Source organism: Leptonotus elevatus, chromosome 18 (assembly GCF_054856555.1).
Source record: "Leptonotus elevatus isolate MCC_2025b chromosome 18, RoL_Lele_1.0, whole genome shotgun sequence".
Lineage (NCBI taxonomy): Eukaryota > Metazoa > Chordata > Actinopteri > Syngnathiformes > Syngnathidae > Leptonotus > Leptonotus elevatus.
Genome location: NC_141256.1, coordinates 3389557 through 3413661, shown reverse-complemented (window position 1 = coordinate 3413661; position 24105 = coordinate 3389557). Strand labels below are relative to the sequence as shown.

At 38.6% G+C, this 24105-nt stretch overlaps 1 protein-coding gene across 3 annotated transcripts in view; it reads right to left on the bottom strand.

Moving 5' to 3' along the window:
- tab2 (TGF-beta activated kinase 1 (MAP3K7) binding protein 2) overlaps positions 1-10903 on the bottom strand; it is a 48988-nt gene extending 38085 nt beyond the window's left edge. For 2 of the 3 annotated variants that reach the window (XM_086061844.1, XM_086061846.1), the window contains exon 1: positions 10544-10903. The gene's annotated coding sequence lies outside the window, so the exon portion shown is untranslated. The remainder of the gene's footprint in view (positions 1-10543) is intronic. The other variant, XM_086061845.1, reaches the window with a different exon arrangement.
- Positions 10904-24105: the final 13202 nt, after the last annotated feature.

The window sequence follows — 24105 nt, the reverse complement described above, 5'->3', positions numbered from 1 at the left end:
TTGAATTAAAATCGTTGTCACCCTGAATGACTGTAAAAATCGAGATTTTTTGGGGGGGCCATATCGCCCAGCCCTACGTAGCAGTATGCAGATAGCCTGTTGCCAGGTGTAGGCATCTATGGCAATGGTAGCTGAAATACTGCATAAGTATTTTTTATTCGCCTCCTGTGCATGTACAGTACAGGCCAAAAGGTTGGACACACCTTCTTCATGCAATGCATTTTCTTTATTTTCATGACTATTTACATTGTAGATTCTCACTGAAGGCATCAAAAGGTGAAATAATTGAAAATATGTTTTATATGGTAGTTTCTTTAAAGTAGTCACTCTTTGCGCTGATGATTTTTTTTGCACACTCTTGGCATCCCCTCGATGAGCTTCAAGAGTAGTCACCTGAAATGTTTTTTCACCAGTTTTGAAGGAATTCCCAGAGGTGCGAATGCAAAGGAATAATCAGAGCAAAGGGTGGCTATTTTGAAGAAACTAGAATCTAAAACATGTTTTCAGTTATTTGACCTTTTTTGTTAATAAGTACATAACTCCGCATGTGTTCATTCTTAGTTTTAATGCCTTCAGTGAAAATCTACAATGTAAATAGTAGGGGTGTGCCAAAAAATAGATTCTCATAAGAATCGCAATTCTCATTTAGTACGATTCAGAATTGATTTTAAATGTCCCCAAATCGATTTTATTTCAATTATTTTATACCGTCTTGCCTTTGTCTGTGTGTGCCTTTATTTGGAGCGCTGTTCATGTAGTACCCGGTTTGGCCACTGAAGGGCAGTGTGGTTCCACGCAGTCTAATACACTGTTAAGTTGTAGCCACATTAGAAAGTAGAAGGAAAAAGTTACAATCACGTTATTCCAATAAAAGTTGTTTTTTTGCAGTGTGGAGCCGTTCTTTTGAGTGATAAAAGTGCCGCGAGTAGCGCGCTAATTAGCATTAGCGAGTCAGACTGGAGTACATCATTACAATTGCTTGCACATCTATAGATTGAAGCAAAAATCATTGTCAATCAAATCATTTTGAATCAAAAATCGTTCTTAATCGAAAATAGATTCAGAATCGAATCGCAGAAAAATCTGAATTGAATCGAATCGTGAGACATTCAAAAATTCCCACCCCTAGTAAATAGTAATGACAATAAAGCAAACACATTGAATGAGATGTGTGTGTGTGTGTGTGTCCAAACTTTTGGCTTGTACTGTATACTCGGACCACACACGTAATCTGGTATTAACTCTTTGACTGCCAGACGTTTTCAGAAAAGGGATGCCGTCAGTGCCAGCCGATTTAAGCATTTTGACTGATCTTTCAAGGTCCACAGAAAATGTTCTGTTTGGACTATGGAAACACACGTACTACCAAATGAAAGATTGGACTTTCATCTTTCATCAGAAAAAAAAGTTTGTTTCTACCTTATTCCGTTCTTTAGTAATCAACAATAGAAAATGGTTAGTTTGACCCAATTTCGCCTGTTTTGGACCAAAATACGGAGAAATCAAGCTTTTAGTGAAACGATATTATTTCATGCATTCTAGTGAATTTTACACTTCTTTTTGTCCATGAATGATGCCACAAACACCTAAATAGTGCTTTACTTCTATAAAACACTACCACCAAGAATGAAAAAGTGTTTTTTGATAGCAAAATACGTTTATTTACATTCAACAGTGTAACAATTTGACAACAATTTGGCAAACTATTTACAAATGTGTGCAACTGTGGTGCTATTTACAAATATGTGGATGTTTCAACGACAGTTTTTCTTTGTGTAACACTCTCCTGCGTGCAAGAAGACGCAACAGCATTTGCATGATCCATTTTATCCACTCCATTCATGGTGGCATCGTAGTCCAGAAACAGTGTCTTCTCCGTGATCAGACTGTACCCGCTCCTCCGATGAATATGCATTGGACTCGGGGTACTCTTCATTGTCCGATCGAATGTCCGCTTGTGCAGCTCCGGCGTTAGCAGCGGTAGCCGCACTTAGCCGGTGAGGCTTACTACGTAATCATAGCAGTCGAGTCAAGGCTTCCAACTTTGGCGTCAAGCTCGGAGTCATCATCATCATCATCATCATCATCATCAATCTGCATTGGTCGATGCCAACTCTCCATCGCCCGATCAAATGTCCGATTGTGTAGAAGTACCCGGTCGGCTATTGTGCGCGTTTTGCGGCCTTAGCAGCGCTAGCCGCGCTTAGCCGGTGAGGCTTACTACGTGTTCATAAGAGTCGCGTCAAGGCTTCCAACTTTGGCGTCAAGCTCGGAGTCATCATCATCATCATCATCAATCTGCATTGGTCGATGCCAACTCTCCATCGCCCGATCGAATGTCCGATTGTGTAGAAGTACCCGGTCGGCTATTGTGCGCGTTTTGCGGCCTTAGCAGCGCTAGCCGCGCTAGCCGCGCTTAGCCGGTGAGGCTTACTACGTGATCATAAACAGTCGCGTCAAGGCTTCCAACTTTGGCGTCAAGCTCGGAGTCATCATCATCGTCGACATCAATGCGCTTTTTAGTATTGATTGATGCTTTCCGTCTTTGAAAAAAATGCTCAAGCGTGAGCTGCTTGCAACCGGTTGCTTGGTCAAGCCATTGTGGCTTGACCAGGCCATTGTCTCCTCAACACTCTAGCTCCGCCTCACGTCTTCTACTGACGCCCACGGTGGGCGGCCCATCCAACCTTGTGCAAAGAGAGTCATCGCTGCCCTCTAGGGGCCAAAACGAGTCTTTTACTAATCAGATCTGCCTGATACTTTCAGCACAGCTGCCCAAGGCTTTCCGGCACCCGTTTTCGAAAAAAAAACAAAAAAAAAAAACATAGGGGACGTCTTTTAACGTCCTCGGCGCCCTTACCTAGATTTATGCTAAACGTTTTATAACGTTTATGGCAGTCAAAGAGTTAAGTTTTAGTCGAGCTCGTTGTAGTGGACTCAACTGTGCATGTAAATGTGTGTTCTCAGGAAATAAAATAGGTAAGTCAGTGGTAGTGGTACTTCTCTTTTTCCTCCGGATGCAAACTGAGACGTGCACGTGAAGTAGTTCACTTAAACCACAGCAGGAACCTATTCTGAAACTTTGACACAGTACAGTACACATTGAACACAGAGCACACTATCAAATGTCACTGGCTACAAGAGCAATTTAAGTAATTATTTTGCATTGACACTTGGGATGGCTCGATACTACTTTTTCCTATCCGATAACAATACCAATAATGAAGCCTCGAGGATCGGTCGATACCGATCCTATACAGATCTGATTCGTTTTTTCACCCAAAAAGTTCATAATTAAATGTGGATCTAATCTGCTTAATACTGACATCTAAAAACTTCTTTTTTTTTATGTTCACAGTACAACTATTCTGGTCCCCTAAAGATAAAAAGAAAACACTGAAGTCATGTGTCAATGCTGCTATGACTTTATTAAAACAGCATACATGACTACAGTGAGCCAGAGATATTTGGCGAGTTCACGATTTGGTTCGAACACGATTTACGCCTTCCATTTTTTGTGTGGCCCGGGGCATAGAAAATGACAAACATTTGACACAGCACATGTAAAACACTAAAATACAACAAAACTTGGCCTTTAAAATTCTATTTTCTTATAAATTTATGGAAAAAAAGAGATATTAAAATAATTTGATTAATGGTTTTATGAATCCATATCAGGCTCAACAATGAAAATCGATTCAATATTAATTATTCGATTTTTTTAAACCCAGCCCTAGTCACTATTCACTACTTTCGTGTTTACAGAGTTAGAGCAAAGTAGCGCTCACTCATAGATGCTTACATTTCCCCGGATGTTGTAAACATTCAATCCAATGACACATTACGTACCTTTTGTATTTTGCCCACTGTCAAAACCGAGGCTGGCACACACACAGTGTGCATGTGTTACAGTGAGTGTCAATATGCAACTGGAGACAATACCAGAAGTCCGTACATCTCTGCAACTCTATTTATACGTTCCGGTGTTGGTACTGCGTGACCCCAAAGAATAAGTCCTGTGATTATCCAATGTATCGATTTAAACTTCACATAGGTGTCCCAACGCTAACACACAAGCTAAACTAAAAGCTTACTGCAAGCATCTCATTCTCTGTTTGTGGCACACCGGTGATGTACACAAATATGACAAGACACAGGTAAGAGAATCGAGTTCTACTCTCAATTACGTCATTAAACTCACGTGTTCATTTGTAATCTAAAAATAACCTTAAGAAACATGAACACTAGCAATTAAGTGTTAGTTATTGTTTTGAATATCGAAATGAACATCAAATCGAATCAAGAATCGTATTGCTCTTAAACTGAATCAAATCGTATCGAACCATTCTGCTCCAAAAGCTATAATTTTTCAATCAAATCACAGCCTATGTATGTTCGAGATATGTATCAAATCGGCCTCATGCCAAAGTTTCCCATCCGTAGTTTATGGTTTTAGTTTTTGTTAATATTGTTACACATTGTCTGGACAATGCATCGAGCTAGTGTACTGATTAGCAATAAGCACTCTCAGGGGACGTCGCAAGCACATTAACCTCCTTCACACAATGAAAATAAGACAAGCAGCTTGAGCATGATATGCTAACCGCATACACATTAAACCAGATCTGTTCATTTATTCACCAGTTTCATGCTGTTTACAAACTGTAGCTGCATCATGACGGTACCACAGAGTTGATTGATTTGATCTGCAGTCTTTACTTTGGTTACTGTGTTCACACCTGACCAAGCACACCAAGGTATAAGCACCCTTAGATATGGTGTGACTAATCTGCACGTTTGATTTGATTAAGTGTGATAGCTATCAGTCCTGATGCACACCAAACAAGCAAGTTATTCAGCCAATGACAGGTTATTTTTTTAAATAAAAGTCCAGACTGCAAATATTCAGGGATTCACTGTATTTCTGCACTTTTCCTGGTAACTCAACAATCGCCCAGACAACAAGTTAGTGATAATCTCGTATACAAGTTTCTGGTGTGTAGAGAGCTTTTGACAGAATACCACTCATTCAGTTTGGTTAAGTGTCAGCCATGTTTGTATATACAACAACAAGTGTGCCTCATTTTTCAACAAGCATCCTAGCATTTTCACTACAGGGTTTCAGCAGTACTAGTGACGCTGACAAACTTGACACATATTAGCATTAGCCTGACGACATCCGTTCAAATTAATTACCAGCATAGCCTTATGCAAAACTGCTTAATCCTCAATTAAAAACCTGATTTAGCACGTAATTAACAGGCTCTGTGCTGTGTTGCTGAGTCTCTAAACGAGTGACAAACTCACAAGGCCTCCTAGCAAACAATTGCCCAGCTCCAGGCACACATGGTTTCAGTTAAGGCTCTGCACCTATAAACGGTTGGCCATGGAAGTGTATTGGTCAGGAAGTGCAATGTTGACTGCAAGTCACTGCATGCGCAAGCAGCTAATGAATGATTATATGTAGTTACAGCTATGACAACAGAGTGGAAGCTGTAGTTGTTTGAAAGGTGACAGAGGAGCACTGTGAGCTCTTTGGAGTTTTTTTTTTTTTTGCATTAAGCTTCACTGAACCAAAGCAGCTAAGCAGGGAAGCCAAGCAAATCTTGAAGAGGTTGGATAGCAAACACAGGGATGTGATTTGACCAAAGTGAAATTATCTGAAAATTTAGCAGTTTTAGTCAACTCAAAATCAGTCACATTCAAAAACATTGAGTGACTGCCTTTGCTTTTAAAAACTATCACTGAGAATATCATCATATATATTTACCATGCAATAAATCATTTAATCAATCATTCTTAATTTAATACATAATGCATAACAAAAACATAAAATACCTCATGCAGCAAGCTCTGGTAAAAACACAATCATGCATTCGTCGAATGCATGATTGACTAAGATCATCTCTGTAACTGCATACATCAAGACAGTCAACATATTGAAACCTGAAAAGTGCAAACATGCAGCATTCATTTGAGTTACCACCGACCTCAAAATTCACGACTCTATCGGCAACTGGTACAGGTTGTTGGGGTGGATCACGTCTCTCTATTACCGCTTCCGATTGTGATGTCAATAAGGGATGGAGGCCGTAAAGTTTTGGAGTTTTCGTTTGGGCACCGAAACTTCCAGCGATGGAATAATTTGTTGTTCTTGACTGGAGTTCTTTCACGTGTTTTTTGCTCTTTGCGTGACTTTCGAGAGCTTTGAAACCTCTCCCACCATAGTCAATGGTATCATGGCACCAAATGCAAAGCGCTTTCCCGGCACGATCGATCTTCCGAATAAAGTCACTGAACAAATTCGTCATAGTCTTCTTTCCAACATTTGTAGATATATCCTTCTCTAACAAGTCCCATCGAAACTTGTTTTTTACGATCTTGTCAATTTCCTTAACTCGCGGAGCATCTTTGCGTTCGATCACGGACATCTTTCTTTAAACACCCGGCAAAAACTTGTGAGAAATGAACAATGGCATACTCCTATGCCTTTATAACAAGCGCGTGTATTGGTCAACACGGAGACTTCAGCCAATCGCAAGATCCGTTTCATTTCAGTTACGGAAACACTAAAATGGAATGCTGTAGAGAGACGAAATCGGATTTTTTACCACTTAAAAAATTGTAACATTTTATTTTTGGAGATAAAAAAAGCGGAATTCCGCGAATTAGCGGAAAAATCACATCCCTGCAAACAAGAAGCTGAACTTGTAAAACAGTCAGATAGGCTTGTATGCAGAAATGAAACTATGAAAATGTCACCAAAAGTCATGGTTATCAATATATTTATAACTGTTATAGTTTTCAGTTGTTATCAACAACCCACCACCAACTACAAATATTTGACAAGGGAACCTGTAAATTGAAAACCTTTAAGATTGTGAAGTTTTAACAAAAATGTTCAAGTAAAATATGCCTCTATTGGAGAACGAAACTTTTAAGTTTGTACCACCATCAAGCATGATGTCATGCGCAGGGTTGGGGAATCCAGGTCCAGAAAGTAAAAAACCCTGCCACAGATTGGCTTTAGCCAGCAGTGCTTTTACTCAGCTGGCAGGTAAACAAGCTCGCCTCCACCTGTTGAGTAGAAGCACCTGTGGCTAAAGCCAAACTGTTTTAGGGTTTTTACCTTCTGGACCTGGATTCCCCAACCCTGGTCATGCGTAAGACTTTGACGCACCTCACAAGATTTCAATTCAGCATGCTTACATTTCTCCCTGACATATTAATGATTGATTGCACTTGCACCTTGGAGAATTGTAACCACACGTCTTTTATATAATGCTACAAATCATATTAGAGGTGCAACAATTAATTGACAACTTATTTTCAAATTGATCAAAAATTATTTTTGATCAACGATGCATTGTTCAGATACATTTTCTGTAGTCCTCCATGAAAGCATTCTGATCTTTGTTTTGAATAAAAATAAAACATTTGATTATACTTAAGCAAACTGTTTTCTGATATGTTACAGTCCCAAATCAGTAACTGAATCATAATTTATGTTTGTCCATTTTCTGTCAATGTCATGTTTTTGAAAAAGGGGATGGATTTTTTTTGTATATCTGATTCATCAATTGATGGACAAAATATTCGACAGAGAGTAATTTGTGGCATCCAGGGAAGATGTATTTTTTGATTTAGGCAGAGCTGCCAACAACTGGATTGTCCATATTTTGTTACGCAAATTTCTGAATGCGACCTTGATACGCCCTGTGTACTGCCGAGGTGAGCTGATTTGCCTAAGCGAGCTAAAAGTATCACTGCGCATGCGTTCAGCATCAGTTTGTCGAGGCCATCGCGACATAACCGCTTGTCCTCACATGGGTCGCGGGGGAGTGCTGGAGCCTATCCCAGCTGGCTTTGGGCAGTAGGCGGGGTACACCCTGAACTGGTTGCCAGCCAATCTCAAGGCACACAGAGACAAACAACCATCCACACTCACAATCACACCTATGGACAATTTGGAGTGATCAATTAACCTGCCATACATGTCTTTGGAATGTGGGAGGAAACCGGAGTACCCGGAGAAAACCCACGCAAGCAAGGGGAGAACATGCAAACTCCACCCAGGAAGGCCGAAGCCTGGACTCGATCTCATGTCCTCTGCACTGGGAGGTGGACGTGCAAGCATCTTTTTCAGCAGTACACCGGTACATGTACGTTCCGGATATTTTTAAAAATAAAAATAAAATGAAAAATCATGGTACATATTGCCCAAAAAGTTCTGAACAGTTTGCAGATTTTTTCAATCTCACTACACAATATACTGCAGTGATGTGTTCCCGCAATAATGTTCTTGACAAAGGTTAAAAATATAGAAACTCAAGACAAATTGTGCTGGAAGTGAATTTTGATAGGCTGGCAGGCTCTGTGTAGGCCCATCTAGTTTATGGGCCAAGTAAATTATAACTACGCAACTTCCAATTGTGTCGAGTAAACTACTGATGCAAACAAAGGTTCTGACGTTCTCACATAGTGGGGGAGGGGGGACTCGTGTCCAAGCTGAAGTGTGTCACTTGGCACCATTTTAGCCACATCCAACAATTCAAAATAAACAATAAATCTGGTGAAAATGGTGAAAAACTATTTCCCCACAACTCCTCCACAACTGAGTGCTAGTTCTGTCTTTGCACATGTTTTCAGCAATTATCTTCAAACATGCATCCATTTTCTATACCGCTTATCCTGACTTTGGGGAAGAGACAGGGTACACTGTGTACTGGATGACATTCATTTGCAGATTTTTAAACACATTTAGAAGCACATCTCTGACTTCACTTTACAGAGCCTTTAAAGTAGCTATGTGTGTAATTTAAACTGTTGCTCCTTAAGGACTGCATTATAGACATGTAATTACAATTCACTTTCCCAACTTTTTTCATTGTGGGACTAATAAAGGCTTATTGTAATTCATTTTCACGTCACACAAAAAAATCTCTGATTTTTGTAGGCATACTGTTTTTGTCTTTTGTGTTTAATCAAATTAAAATATTTGTAAAAATAAATAAATAAATAAAACACTTTCATTTTGGATCACAATGATCAACATTTTCCCCTATTTTCTGACATACATTACAAAGCAAACCATAATCAACAGAAGAATCGTTTCTAAAAATATTTGATAATGACAGTTCCAATTTTGAGCGACATCTTATTTGTTTTTATTTTAGTTTGCCAATATGATGTATTGGCACTATATTGCTAAATATACAATAATGTAGTGTGACTGTTTTGTTTACAGAATGACACATTACGAAAAATATCGGATTGATGGTGAATTGTTATAGCCCTATTGTCAATGTTTGGCTATATTTGCTCTATAAGTATTATAGAAAATGTATGAATGGATTGTTACATGTTACAGAGTATTTCTAGACTAACTATTTACGACTAAAATGGTAAGAATAAACTTCTTCATAATGCTCTGGTAAAAACTTTCTACTCTGTCAAGGTCAGCTTACTACAAATTGTTCTTGTTTTGGTACTTAATGTGAGATGTTTTGTTGCTGCTCAGTACAGGGATGGTTGTATTCTAGCTGGCGCAAGGCCACAAAATCGTGAAAAATTCTTGACTGTGTAGCTGTTTTAGCTACACTAATTGATTGGGTTTGATCAGGTTAGATGAATTAAAGGAGAATAATGTCAAGGTGGTCCTTGCATCCTTTTATTTTTTTTTATGTGTAACCCATTGAAGAAAAGGTTTGGACACCTCTGCTCTAACATCTTATGCTAACATCATGTGGTGTATGTTTTGTAATAAATAAGATGCAAGGAGCCAAAGAAAAATCAAGGCACATGCATAATTAATTTTTTGACAGTTACTGAGCTTGCAACAAAAAACGATTCCAGAAGGGAAGGGAAGGCAAGAGACTTATCCTAAAACATAGTATTTAAATCTCATTGCATTCTCTTTCACAATGACGCAGTGGTGAGATTTCACACCTGACATATCATGCAGTAGTGGTCAAACAACAGGTGATACACCACGCAACACAACCATAGCGTGCATTTAATACAGCAATGAGTAGAGTAGCGAGTAAATAACTAATGAATTACATAGGACTAGCTTTATTTAAAGGCTTGTTAAACAGTGGGTAATGGGGCGCAGTCATCAAATAATTGTTTAACCTTTCCATCCATTCAGACAGTTCGACTGAGCTCAATGGAAAAAATAGCCCAACGTGTCGCATCATTCAGCCCAACGACCTGAAATATTAGTATTAATATTTGAAAATATGCAGGACATTCATGACTTTTAAGTTAGAAACTCTATCCTGCCTGAGACGGAGAGCCTCCCACTTCAAAAAGTTAGTTGGCTAACGTAGCTAGCCGACTGCTGTAACGTTATACAGAAACTTTTTCCACACCTTTCAAGTTTTATCGCTTTTTTATCGTCAAGAAAGTTAGAAAGTTAGTAGCGCTTATCGCTGAAAAGTGGTGAAAGTACTTCTAAACTTGACATAAAGTAATATGATTATTGTTGTTAATTGTACAGGGGTGTGTGCTAACAGGTAAAAAGTTCTTGTGGCCAACTTACTTGACGTTCCCCGTCTCCGCCGCCGCTCCTCGGGTCGCCTTCAACACCCCTGAACGCCGCCGGACCTCCAGAGGGCCGCGGCGCTGGCACAGGAGAAGCCGAGAAAGGTCCAGCTAGTATCGGGCAGACGAAAAAGCGAAGTTGCTCCGAGGCCCCGGGCCTTAATGTGTCCTCGAAATAACGCTCGGGGGAGGGATAGCGAGCCCCAGCCCTCCGCTTTTAGACAGACTCGGGAATACCTTTTTGACAGCTCTTCTTCTTCAGCCCCCCTCCCCTCGACAGCCCTTCACTTTTCTCTTTTTCCTCACTTCCAGTAGATACGAATCAAAATACTGTCACACAATATGGCGGCTGCATAAGCAAGGTACTATCGCGAGAGGGAGACTTTTTTCCCCCTCAACTTTCCAAAAGTTGTGCTCATGGTGGGAGGAGACGACGAGTCTGTGATTGACTTGAATTTTTCATACATATATATATATATATATATATATATATATATATATATATATATATATATATATATATATATATATATATATATATTTATTTATTTATTTATTTATGTATTTATTTAAAAACCGAAGCAATCTATAGCAAACTTTAACTGTAGTGTAATTGGGGCAATATATATATGTTTTTCGTAATAAGGTTGTTGTAAACTACAAACTGTGTCTAACATACAGACAGATACGATAAAAAAGCCTCTTAATGGTCTGATTTCTATGTATCTATGTAAATCTATTTAAAAAAAATCTAATTATCAACTTCAGACCGATACCATTCACACTTGAGTACTCACCCCATACTGGTACTTTTGATACATAACATTTTAATTACAACAATGACAAATACTCCGCTACATGGGGAATGTCACATGAACACCAAGCCTGGAAAACCTGCTTGGTGTCTTAAAGTTAAATAAAAATAAAAAATTAATAAAAAAATTAAAATAAAATAAAGTATTTAAAATATGTTGTATGCACACCCACTAGTCTAAACATGGGATTCTATTGTTTTACTATAAGTTTTACACTGTACAATTGTAAAAAATAAAATAAAAAATTAAATACATACAGATAGATACAGAATTTTTATTGGTATTTTTGGGAGGGCATGGAACATCCTCCTCTTTTTCTAACTAGTTAATTACTTGCATAAATTAAAATGGAAATAAAATGACCCCAATATTTTGACATGAACAAATATGCTAAATGTGATACGCAAACATTTATTAAATGCTTTATTTGAATGCATGTAATTATGTTTATTGCTAAAACACAACTGACCCCAATATTTTGACATGAACAAATATGCTAAATGTGATACGCAAACATTTATTAAATGCTTTATTTGAATGCATGTAATTATGTTTATTGCTAAAACACAACCTGTACTAACTTAAATGCAGCCAACCGCTGTCACGCTAAAGGATAATCTATGTTCAAAATTAATAGTGCGATTAATCTGCATCATTTCCTGATTAATGTGATAATTCTTTGTGATTAATTAATCAGTTAACGCTTTAACTTTGACAGCAGTAGTTACAAGTGTGGTCACAGAACAAATTGCTTGTAAGTCAATGTAGTACCATACATATATTCTAGCGCACGCACAACAAACAGTCAAGTCGAAACATGTCTGGGAGCAGAGGAGCAGCATACTGTATTAGTTTGGAAACCAACATAACAAGCCATCGGAGCGAATAACTGACTTGTGTTGTAAACTTACCAATCTTATAAGTAACATTTTTAACATGAACAGCATGCAAATCAACTTGCAATTGTGATTGGTTAGCTAGGATCCAATCATGAACCACAAGTGTTGACATCATCTAAATGATGCGTTTTTATTGGTTGAGACACGCAAATATGTGATGTCCACTGCAATCATATTTGTGTCCAAAAGGGATAAGCAGCAAAATCCACCCATTTTTATCCGTCTCAGGAGGCGGCCAAAGGGCACAAACAACAGGTGAGCCGTGATTGGTCGCTACCTCAGCCTTTACGTACTGTGATGACATTTTCACAGTGAAGTGTCAACTACTAATGAGGAAGACTTACTTATTGTCCGATTTTTCAATGGTATCTGCAGCCTTCATGAGTACCCAATACCTTAAAATAAGGCCAGTATTAATCTGATACGATACCCAGCATGGATACTCAGCCATCCCTAAATGCGATAAAGGTTGTTAAAACTGTCAATGTCTAGAAACAATTCTTTAAATAGATATTTAAAAAATTGTAATCTGCCTGTGTAGTTGGAATTGTTTTTCTAAATTCTTCTTTTATTTTATTCAAATTTTCTCCATGGCAATTTTAATGACCGTCAGTTCCCGTCAATTCATGTTTTTTACTATTCGCAGTTAGACCATATCAGTACTGTTGGTTGTACAGTTTTCCTTCATTATACTTAAATATAACTCTTCTTCATTTTTTTTTACTATTGCCATTGCCTTTCTTCACATATTGATTGAAATAAATCATTACGTTTCTACGGCCTTATGAGCATGTGGTGTCTATTTTAAAATTAATTTAATTTAATAACACAACATTCCTTATTCCGAGGTGGCAAATCCAGGTCCAGAAAGTAAAAATGCTGCCACAGTTTGGCTTTAGCCCCAGATCCTAGCTAGCTAGCTCCTTAGCTAGCTCCCATGATGCTTGTTTATCTTTTAGGGCACTAGATAGATAGATAGCATCAGGGGCCAAACTGTAGCAGGGTTTTTACTTTCTGGACCCGGATTTGGCACCTCGGATAAAGGGCTACTTCCGCTGCTGGTCAGTGTCTGTGTTGTCACCCTTCCCTCTCCCCCCCACCCACACGTGCAAGTCGTCAAAATTTGTGTTGCGATGTGCAGGGTTTTTTTCCCGGTCCATATTGTGCTCCCCTTTAAAGGACCACCGATTGGGCCTTGTTTTCCCCCTCCCCCACTCCTCCATTGTCATTTTTGCTTTTGCCCATCGAAGAAACTTGGGAATGAACCGTCTTGTTACCTTGTTAGTTTTTTTCGCATTTTCTTGGTCAGTTTATGCCCGTGGAGACAAATTCCGTGTGTGTTTACATAGTTGGTCAATAATCCTAATTCTGATTCTTAATCTAGCTATTCATTCTGTTGTGCACTGGAAACGAATGACTCCATTTACAGTATATTTATTTGAACTAATCGGGTCACTTGTCAAACAACAAACTTTTTAACCAGCATGGACACCACCGTAGCTACATTATGTGTCCCTTCTCCTCCAATAATTGGTGTTGACCACGTCTCCTGCTCTGTGCCTTCATCCTCACATGGTGAGCGAGACAAGCGCCGCTTGTGATGGCACATTTGTTCCTCAGCGAAGAGTGTGGAAACATATGGTGTCTCGAGTGTCGCCACAGTGCTGTGACTCACACACACTCGCACAAATCGCTGCTATCTCGCACACACCGTGACCCTTTGACTCAGCGGTTTGAAGCCTGCAGAGCCGAAATCCCCTTCAGTGTGAACAGCAAGCCGACAGACAGCACAGTGTAGACTCTTATCCACAATGACTATTCATTGCTTACACAATGCCTTGATACACTTAGTGCTGGAGCTGCTACCAGCGGGTGTTTGGGGGCCTCAGTGTACTACTATAAATATTTCAGGCACATGAGTCAGCTTACTTGTATGATGAACATTTTGTAGAATTTCCAGTGACTGTACTACTACAGTGTTGATTCAGTTATGGCAGTTTTTCTTTCTTTCTAATTGTATATTTAATATAGAGTAGAGATTCAATGGCAAAATTAATCTGTATGCCATTTTATTGATACAACGTAATCTGCTTTGGGATACTTGTTGAACACCAATTTATTCAGACTCAGAAATAATTTCTACCATGAGCTATAATAAATAGATTAGCGATGAGACCAGAATGTTTTTCTCATGACTATATCGCACCATTATGAAACCTTTATTGATTGTACATGAATATTTTTCACCCAAAACTTTCTCCAACCATTGGAGCATCAGACTGGTCCCAGTGAAGTGCAGTTTTTCCAAGTCATTTCCTGAGTAAGTGTCTGACTTCCTGTTTTTGGGACAGAGACATATCAGTCTTAATCTTGTCTTGCCAGCAAAACCGCCAAGTGGAAACGGCAGACATTTTTCTTCATTGGCCTGTGGCTAGGGTCAGCAACCTCTGCTGTCAAAAGAGCCATTTTAGGCCAAATAAATGTAAAAAAAAAAATCTGTCTGGAGCCGCAAAATATTGTGATGAAGGTCTGTGTTAGTGTTAGTCAAATGTATTGAGAGCCCAGTTGCTAATTAGAGCTGCACCATACCTTCCGTCTTCTGATTTTTTTTTTGTTGTTGTAATTTTTCATACTTTATTTTCATATATTTTTAGACTTTCTGACTTTCTGTAAAATTTCAGATATTTTTGGCAATTTTATGGACATATTATAGTCATTTTCTTCCTCTCTTCTTCCTTTTTTTTTTGAAAATGTTATGGAATTCTTTTCTTCAATTTTTCTATAAATTTTCTGATATTTTGGGCAATTTTGTGGACGTTTCATTGTAGTTTTCGAGATTTTGTCTTTTATTTTTTGACATTTTATAATTACGTTTTCATTTTATTTTCTGCCTTTCTGTTATGATTTGCGTATATCCTGCTTAGGTTTGTTGTTTTGGCTTTGTGTCCTGTCTTGCTTGTTAGGTTTTGTTTGCACCTGTACTCGTTATCCTGTTCCCTTGTGTCATCCAATCATCTCCCCCAGCCACTTGTGTCTTGTCCAGGTGTCTCTCGTTGTCTCGTCAGTTGGCTTGTATTTAGTTTCCTGGTTTCGTTCAGTCTTTGTTGGATCATTGTCACTGTCACCACTCTTGTGTTACTTAGCTTTTTGTTCTTTTCAGAACTTTGTTGGTTTTGTTTATTTAGAGTTTTACCCAGTACCCCTGTTAAATGTTTTTGTTAAATAAATTGTGTTACATGCCTCCCTGCATTTGGGTCCTCCTCTCCTCCACCCCACCATGACACTTTTTTAAAATACATTTTCTGACTTTTTGGGCAATTCCAAAGACATTTTATGGTAATTTTCTACCTTTAAAACTTTTTCATTTACCTTTCATCTCCCTTAAAAATTTAGACTTATTTTTTTTGAATATTTAATTATTATTTAAAAAATATATATATATTCCCAAAAAGTTGAGACACTATACAAATTGTGAATAAAAACTGAATGCAATTATGTGGAAGTGTCAAATTTTAATATTTTATTCAGAATTGAACATAGAGAACAGGTCAAAAGTTTAAACTGAGAAAATGTATCATTTGAAGGGAAAACTATGTTGATTTTAAATTCTATGGTGTCAACAAATCTAAAAAAAAGTTGGGACAAGGCCATTTTCACCACTGTGAGGCATCCCCTCTTCTTACAACAGTCTTCAAACGTCTGGGGATCGAGGAGACAAGTTTCTCAAGTTTAGAAATAGGAATGCTGACTTGGAAGATAAAATTAAACAACTGACAGATGAGTGCGCAATAAACCCAATAACCAAATATGGACTGGCTTACAAAATACAAAAATACAGTTAGACGGTATGCTATCTAAAAAGACAGAGTTTATAATACAACAATTGAGATACAACAACTTTGAATATAATAACAAATCAGGTAAATTTCTTGCAAACCAACTACAACGCGAAAAATCTCTTATAACGGCTATTAAAGGGACAACTGGTGAATGCACACAATCACCAGAAGAAATTAATTAAAAAAAATTATAACTATTATCGCAACCTATACTCAGAAACTAACAAGCCTAACACTAAGCATATTGAGACATTCCTCAGTAGCTTAAATATACCTCAGTTAACTACTGAATATAAAGATATGTTAGATGCGCCACTTACTATAAACGAGCTGTACAGTGCTCTAAATAGTATGCCTAATGGCAGAGCACCTGGCCCGGATGGTTATCCGGCTATATTTTTTAAGCACTTCTGGTTAATGCTTGCTCCACTATTCTTAAGAGTAATAACATAAATTAAAGCTAATGGTTACATACGCCCACACATGAATACAGCAGCAATTAAACTTTTATTAAAGCCAGAAAAAGACCCTACCTTTCCATCAAGTTACCGTCCGATTTCACTAATTAACACTGATATTAAAATTATCACTGAGGCTTTCGCATCTAGACTAGAAACAGTAATCTCGACAGTCATTCATAGCGACCAAACAGGCTTTATTAAAGGTTGTCACTCTACTAATAATATTAGGAGGCTCTTTAACCTTATTAGCATGTCACAGCGGCATGATAAAAAGGCAGTTATTATATCATTGGATGCAGAAAAAGCTTTTGACAAAGTTAATTGGTCCTTCCTCTTTGCTGTTTTAAATAAATTTGGCTTTGGGAAGTCATTTATTCACTGGGTGTCAGTATTATATATATGATTCTCCTAAAGCTACAGTTACTACTAATGGGATTATATCTCAGAGTTTGACTCTACAGAGAGGCACAAGACAGGGATGCCCACTGCCCCCTTTATTATTTGCAATATTTTTGAGCCACTTGCATTAGCTATACACCAGGAAAGAAGGATTCAAGGAATTCACTCTGGGGTAACAGAACACAAAATTAATCTATATGCCGATGATATTTTACTTTATTTAGAAAAGCTTGCTATTTCGCTAGGGGAAGTATTTAACTTAATAACTAAATTCTCACATTGATCAGATTATTCTATTAACTGGACAAAATCAACACTACTACCTATTACAGAAAATTAATGGAACCCTGCAAGCCAGGACCCACACTACTCATTTCCTATAGGTAATTTAAAATACGTAGGCATAAAAATCTCACCTAAATTAACTGATTAAATTCATTTAAACTTTACTCCACTTCTGCACAGCATTTATAGTGACTTGAAGCGCTGGAATAATCTTCCTATTTCTATAATAGGACGAATAGCCACCATTAAAATGAAAGTTTTACCCAAAATAAACTATTTTTTCTCAATGATTCCATTTAAACCTACGGCTCCAGTTGTTGGACTCGGCCGTTACAAAATTTTACTGGAATAAAAAAAAGGAAGAAGCAAAGATTACCTGGTGGAAGGCACTAGAAATGACAAAAGCCCAAGTGGAGCCCTGCGGGCTTTCTCCCCTATGGCATAACCCCGACTTTCAACTTAACAGCCAATCGTTTTATTTAGGTGTGTGGGAGCAGAATTACACATCTGCACCATCTTTTCTTAGATAATATGTTTATATCATATACATCCTTACTCCAAAAATACAAAATAAAAAACGTAAATTTTTACATTATCTGCAAGTCAAAAGTATGATAAAGAAACAAATTCCAACACTTCGGGGTATGCTCCAACCGCCTGTTTTAGCTAAAGATATTACTAAGCTTTCTCCAACAACAACAAAAAAACTCTCAAAAAAATATAAGTTTCGTATACTGATAAAATGTCTTACCCATCTAGAAATGGGAGACAGACTTGTCTATAGCTCCGAAATCTGACTTTTAGATTCAAGTTTGTGAAAACATATTTAAAATGACAAAACACACAAATTTACAACTTATCCAATATAAAATTATTCATAGAACATACATTACTCAATATATGATAAAGAAAATGGGACTCTCAGACTCCGTGGGCCGGTGGGGTCCTGCTGCGTTGGGTTGGGGGCGCGGGCCGTGTTGGGGGGCACTCCTGGCGCCTGGGTTTGCTCTCCGGCCGGTGGCCCCTGCGGGGCCCGGGGGCGCTGGCCGTGTTGGGGTTGGGGGCGCTCCTGGCTCCTGAGTCTGCTCTCCGGCCAGTGGCCCCCGAGGGGCCCGGGGGTTGTCCCTTGGTGCTGCTGCAGCCTGGGGGTCCCTGGGGGGTGGTGCTTGCTCTGTCCTGGCCGGGGTCGACAGCTCCCCTCTTTGGTGGAGGTTTTCATGCATGCCAGATCCACCACACCAGCATCTACCGAAATTCAAACACAATCTGCTTCTTCCTCTAGTCGTTGAATCGGTGGAGGCTGATGTCTGTGGATCTCACTCTCCTTCATCTATCCTTCCTTCCTTTTCCTGTCTCTCCTTTGGTCTCTTGAGGTCTCCCTAATTTGTTGGAATTTAGATGTTTCTGGGGTTGGTGAAAGACTCTGGTTGGTAACCCGGTGGGTAGTAGGTGATGTCTGGTCGGTGCTGGATTTCACTTTCCTTTCTTTTCTTTGATCCTTCCTCGGGTATCCTGACAACCTCACGACTCTAGCTGGATTCTGAAGTATTCGGTTTAGGTGAACGGTATGGGATTTTTAATAGGTTTTGGTTTAACTAGTACACACTCACACGCACGCACGCACACATGCACACCCCCCACACACACACATACATACACACGCACATGCACATACTCACCCAGATACAAAATAAATAAATAAATAATAACATTAAAAACATGAGAGAGCAATGATGATGACATGTCAAATCGGTAAAATTACTGAGCTCTCTCAAGACAAAAGAAAGAAAAAGAAGAAAAAAAAAGGAATGCTGTCCCATTCTTGTCTAACACACGTCTCTCTAACTGTTCAACTGTCTTGGGCTTTCTTTGTTGCACCTTCCCCTCCCCTTTATGATGCGCCAAATGTGCTCTATAAGTGAAAGAAGTGGACTGCAGGCTGGCCATTTCAATACCCGGCAGGATCCTTTTCCTACGCAGTCATGATGTTGTAATTGGTGCTGCATGTGGTCTGGCATTATCGTGTTGAGAAATGCAAGATCTTCTCTGAAAGTGATGATGCCTGGATGGGAGAATATGTTGTTTGATTATGATTTTTCAGTCTTGACCCTTACATCTCTGAATCTTTGGATGATGTTATGCACTGTAGATGATGATTACTTCAGCCTTTTTGAATTTTTTTGCTGGTCAACACCTTTCTGATATTTCTCCACTATCTTTCTGCGCAACATTGGAGGAATTGGTGATTCTCTACCCATCTTCGCTTCTGAGAGACACTGCCACTCCGAGAAGCTCTTTTTATACTTCAATCAAGTTGTCAATGGACCTCGTTAGCTGTTTTTTTTAGAAGTGCAATTGACTTTTCCAGCCTCTTATTGCTACCTGTCCCAACTTTTTTTTTTGGATTTGTTGGCACCATTAAATTTACTATCAAAATATTTTTCCCTTAAAATGACAAATTTTCTCAGTTTAAACTTTTGACCTGTCATCTATGTTCTATTCTGAACAAATTATCGAAATTGGGCACTTCCACATAATTGCATTCGGTTTTTATTCACAATTTGTTCACAATTTGTATAGTGTGCCAACTTTTGGGGAATATTTAATCAGTTCATTTAAACAATATTTTATGTAATATATATATTTATGTATGTATTTATTTTTTAGATCCACAGAGAGCCACTTGAGAGGGACTCAAGAGCCACTTGTGGCTCCAGAGTCGCAGGTGCAGACCACTGGCCTATAGGGTGGGTGCTTATGGTTGAAATGAGCTCTATGACGTCATTGCACACGTGGTTGTCCAAATGTGTAATATAACTAGGAAAAAGAACCTGAGCATAATTTAAGGTGATTGAAGGTGTAAAATCAGCTCGATAGTTATTGTTTGATTTCAAATGTAGATCAGTCATGTAAAAGCCCCAATGAGAAATCCTTTCTACATTGACAACTTGAACCTGTAAAAAAATTAGAATCACTCATCCAATATATAATAATAAATCAATTTACGCGACTCATAGATATGAACCTTTGTAGTGCTAAGTGAGTTGTTATGAGTACAATACAATTTTGGAGCATTTTAAGTAGGAATACTAATACATTTGAATATACTGTAATTGCAACTGTTCCCAATAACTTGTTCTAACTGTGAGTTTGGAATCTTGCTTAAGGACACGTCAACATCGTCACAAGGGTTAAGGATTTAACCTACAACCTTTGAGTTGAGAGATTCTACCACCTGAGTCACCCTGTGCTAAATGCTAATGTGCTTGTTTTACACTGTACTTGCTTATATTATTGATCACATTTCATTGCAAATTTTCCATTCTCAGACCCCTATCCGACCACATATACACACAAACTGCATGTCAACACAGATAAAGAGAACAAATGTGAGTTTAGTCCCCCTAAAACGAGGAAAAGTGCACAAAGCAACAGCAGCTTGAGAAAAATCAGATATCAAAACCTGCTTGGTCACACTCCTCAGATCGACTTTTTGGAGCAACACAGCTGGCCACCCACATTCTTGGCATGGAAAGAGGCCCATTTCTCACGGTCTGAGAGCAGCTTGTCATGGGTCAGCCGTTTAGATTGAGCTCTGCAGAGGGCATTCAGTCATTATTTGCCTTTTAAACAAACTCTTCTGCCTCTCCACTGACCACTTGGAGAGTTATGAAGCGTTAACAAGCAAAACTGAGTGTCGTTAAGCATAGTAGAAATCCAAAACCCTCTTGAACATTTATGCGACATCCTCAAACGGAAAGTAGATGAGCGTAAAGTCTCGAATATCCGCCAGCTTCGAGATGTTGTCATGGAGGAGTGGAAGAGGATTCCAGGGGCAACCTGTGAAGCTTCATGCCCAAGAGTACGTAGTCAGACTATTAACAACTTATTTAAAACCCAAATACGTATAAATACGTTTTTATATATATTGTCCTTCACGTCCAAAAACTTATTGCTAGAGCATACAGAAGGTTTTGATACAGCTTCTGACAAAAAGAGATTGCTTAACGCAATGGTAGTTATTACAAAAAACGTCCAGAAGATGGCAGCAGAGTATAAGAGAGCAGCCAGGGCCATGTTGCAACAAGCTCTTTTTGACAGGTTTGTGAAAAATTATGAAACTTAGCTGTATTCTAAAGCTAATTGTTGCAAAACGGAAACAGATACAAATATAATTTTTTTCTGATGAAAGAAGAGACTCTAAATCTTTTTTTGGGGTAGGTTCCATGTTTTCATAGCAATATAACACAATATTCTGTGGTCCTTGCAAAATCAGTCAAATTCCAGTAAAAGAGCCGAGACTGAAGGGGGTTGCTTCAGTGAAAAGGGCTGCGAGTGAATGAGTTTTAATGGTTGTATTTTGAGTAACTTTTGCAATATGTATGATTTAAAGTGGAAGTCAACCATAAACATTTCTCGACAATAATACGTTATATGTGCCCTTACTAGTCAAAACATGACATTCTTATTAATATTACATTTGTGGAACATGAGTTATGAAACAAAATCCAGCCGTTTTTATCCATCTCAGGGGGTGGCCATTTTGCCACTTGCTGCCGACTGAAGATGACATCAATGTTGCTCAGGGCTCAGGCAACAACCAATCAGAGCCCACCTGTTTGTTTGTTTGTTTTTTAGCTGTGCTGTCATTGGTCTGTCATCAACTGTGATGTAATCTTCAGTCGACAGCAAGTGGTAAAATCGCCGCCCCCTGAGATGGATAAAAACAGCTGGACTTTGCTGCATAGAACATATTATTGTCAACAAAAATTGGGGGGTTGATTTCCCCTTTAAAAGTGTATTCAGTCCTCAAAACAAGTTTTTTGTTAACGTAAAAGTGCAGTAACACTGTCCCAAGGCTCTAAATTGGTGTTGAACAGATGACAACATAAACAAAGTATCTTTTAGAGTAGCGAGTTTATGAGGCAGCTGGAACATCAAGGCTTGTGGAGTGCAGTAGTGAATAAATGGCTGGAAGCTTACTCAGGATGGAGTGGTGTGATGGCATCACTCCAGACAGCCATCTCAGGCTTAAGGTCAAAGCGACTGGGTGGATGAGCCCAGCCATTTCCCATCACAACTGAGGCACTTGATAACGTTCGATCTCTCAGCTGACCACAACTGAAGAGGAAAAGAGTAAGGAGTTTTTCTCTCCAAAACTTGCAAAGATTACGAAAGGGAACTTTTTGAACACCAGATAACACCTGATGACTTTTGAAGGGGATTCCCTCACATTTCTTTTGGACTGCTGTGAAATTCAACAAATGCGTGCTTTTACTATGAAACTTTTTGCATTTTTTGTTATTAACAGTTGAGAGTAGTCAGTAAAATGTCATAACAATGTAACCCTAAGATGTTGTTGCTGTTGTTTCCACAGGCTGTGTAAAAGGCGGGTTACAAATAGTTTCAAGTTTCTGATATTTTCTGGCATCTTCCCTGCTAAATTAACCAAACACGGCAGGACAGGATTTCAAACTCGTCTCTTTTTATTCAACTCTCTTCTCGAAGGAGGCTCGCTCGGTTACACCTCTAGCCTCTCTTTTGCGCTCATGCGAAGTACACGAAACACTTCCGCACGTAAAACTAAAACATTGTACCAAAAGTAATAATTCACAAAACAAATATTAGTCAATTGCAAGTAAATAAAAATACACATTGGCAAACAACGTGTTACAACAAGGTCGAAGATGTTCTGACATAGGAGAGCAGATACTTTTAAATGAAAGGGCAGATTGGTCTCAGACTCCTCCTACAGTTGCTAGCAGTTGTTTAACTTGAAGCCACTGAGGTCAATTAAAAGTAACTGTGGTAATTACCGAAGCCGAGGGCGAAAGCATGAAGGCAAGAGGTACTGATTGGATAGGAGGGTTCCCCCATCTCGGAATGTAATGTATAGTGTTACAGTCCCGCCATCTTACTTAACTGTACGTCTTACTGGATTTGTGAGTTTGTTCCTGATTTATGTTGTGTTTAAAAAAACGGTTGCAGCTAGAGCTTGGACTTGCACCCATTTGCTCTTTGTTCATCATTTAAGCCAGCGGCGTCCAAACTTTTTCTTCCGAGAGGCGCATACAAAAAAAAAGATATATCAAAGGATGCAAAAGCAACTTTGATTTTATTTATTTATTACTTTTATTTTCAAGCACAACAAACTCAGTTTCTTAAACTGCTACCTGAACAGCTATCTCTAAGGCAATTAATTTAGTATTTATTTATTTTTAAGATTTTGAAGTACCTACCAGAAAATATCAGCCCCAGCAGTCGAATCCCATCTCTACACTTGGAATCAGAAGAGGAACATAACACTGTCATAAGATGACCATTTTTAACTTCATTTGCATAGTTTCATATTTACAAGAACTAATGCTAAAGCCTTAGGCTAATGCTACATTAGCCTAGCATAAGGATATATTCACTTTCCCCCCCCTTTTTTCTTTTTACATATCGGCATCAAGACTGTATGTGGCCAATGCTCTAAAGCTGTCGCCTCAACCTACGGAAAGCTTTTGTAATAACTTACTTTAAAGTTGCTATATGGATCTTTTTTTTCAAAAATAACTTTACAATACGCTTTTTATTTGACTATTTATGAGTGAAATGCCTTCTAATTAGTAGATTAACACCTTAGCTGTTCACAATGGGTACTTCTGCAAGCCTCTGGCCAATAGTTTTCAGACTGGATTCGGGTTCGAATTTCCCGCGCCCTGTCTGCGAATGTGACGTAATGTGTGTGGTGTGTATGTGAAGAACAGTATGTGCAGTTTAATTTTTCATCAGCAGGTGGCAGTAGCGATTCGAAATGAAATATTCTACGTTTAGTAGTTTTAACCTCAAGGATTCTTTTTTTTTTTTAAGCGTTTGA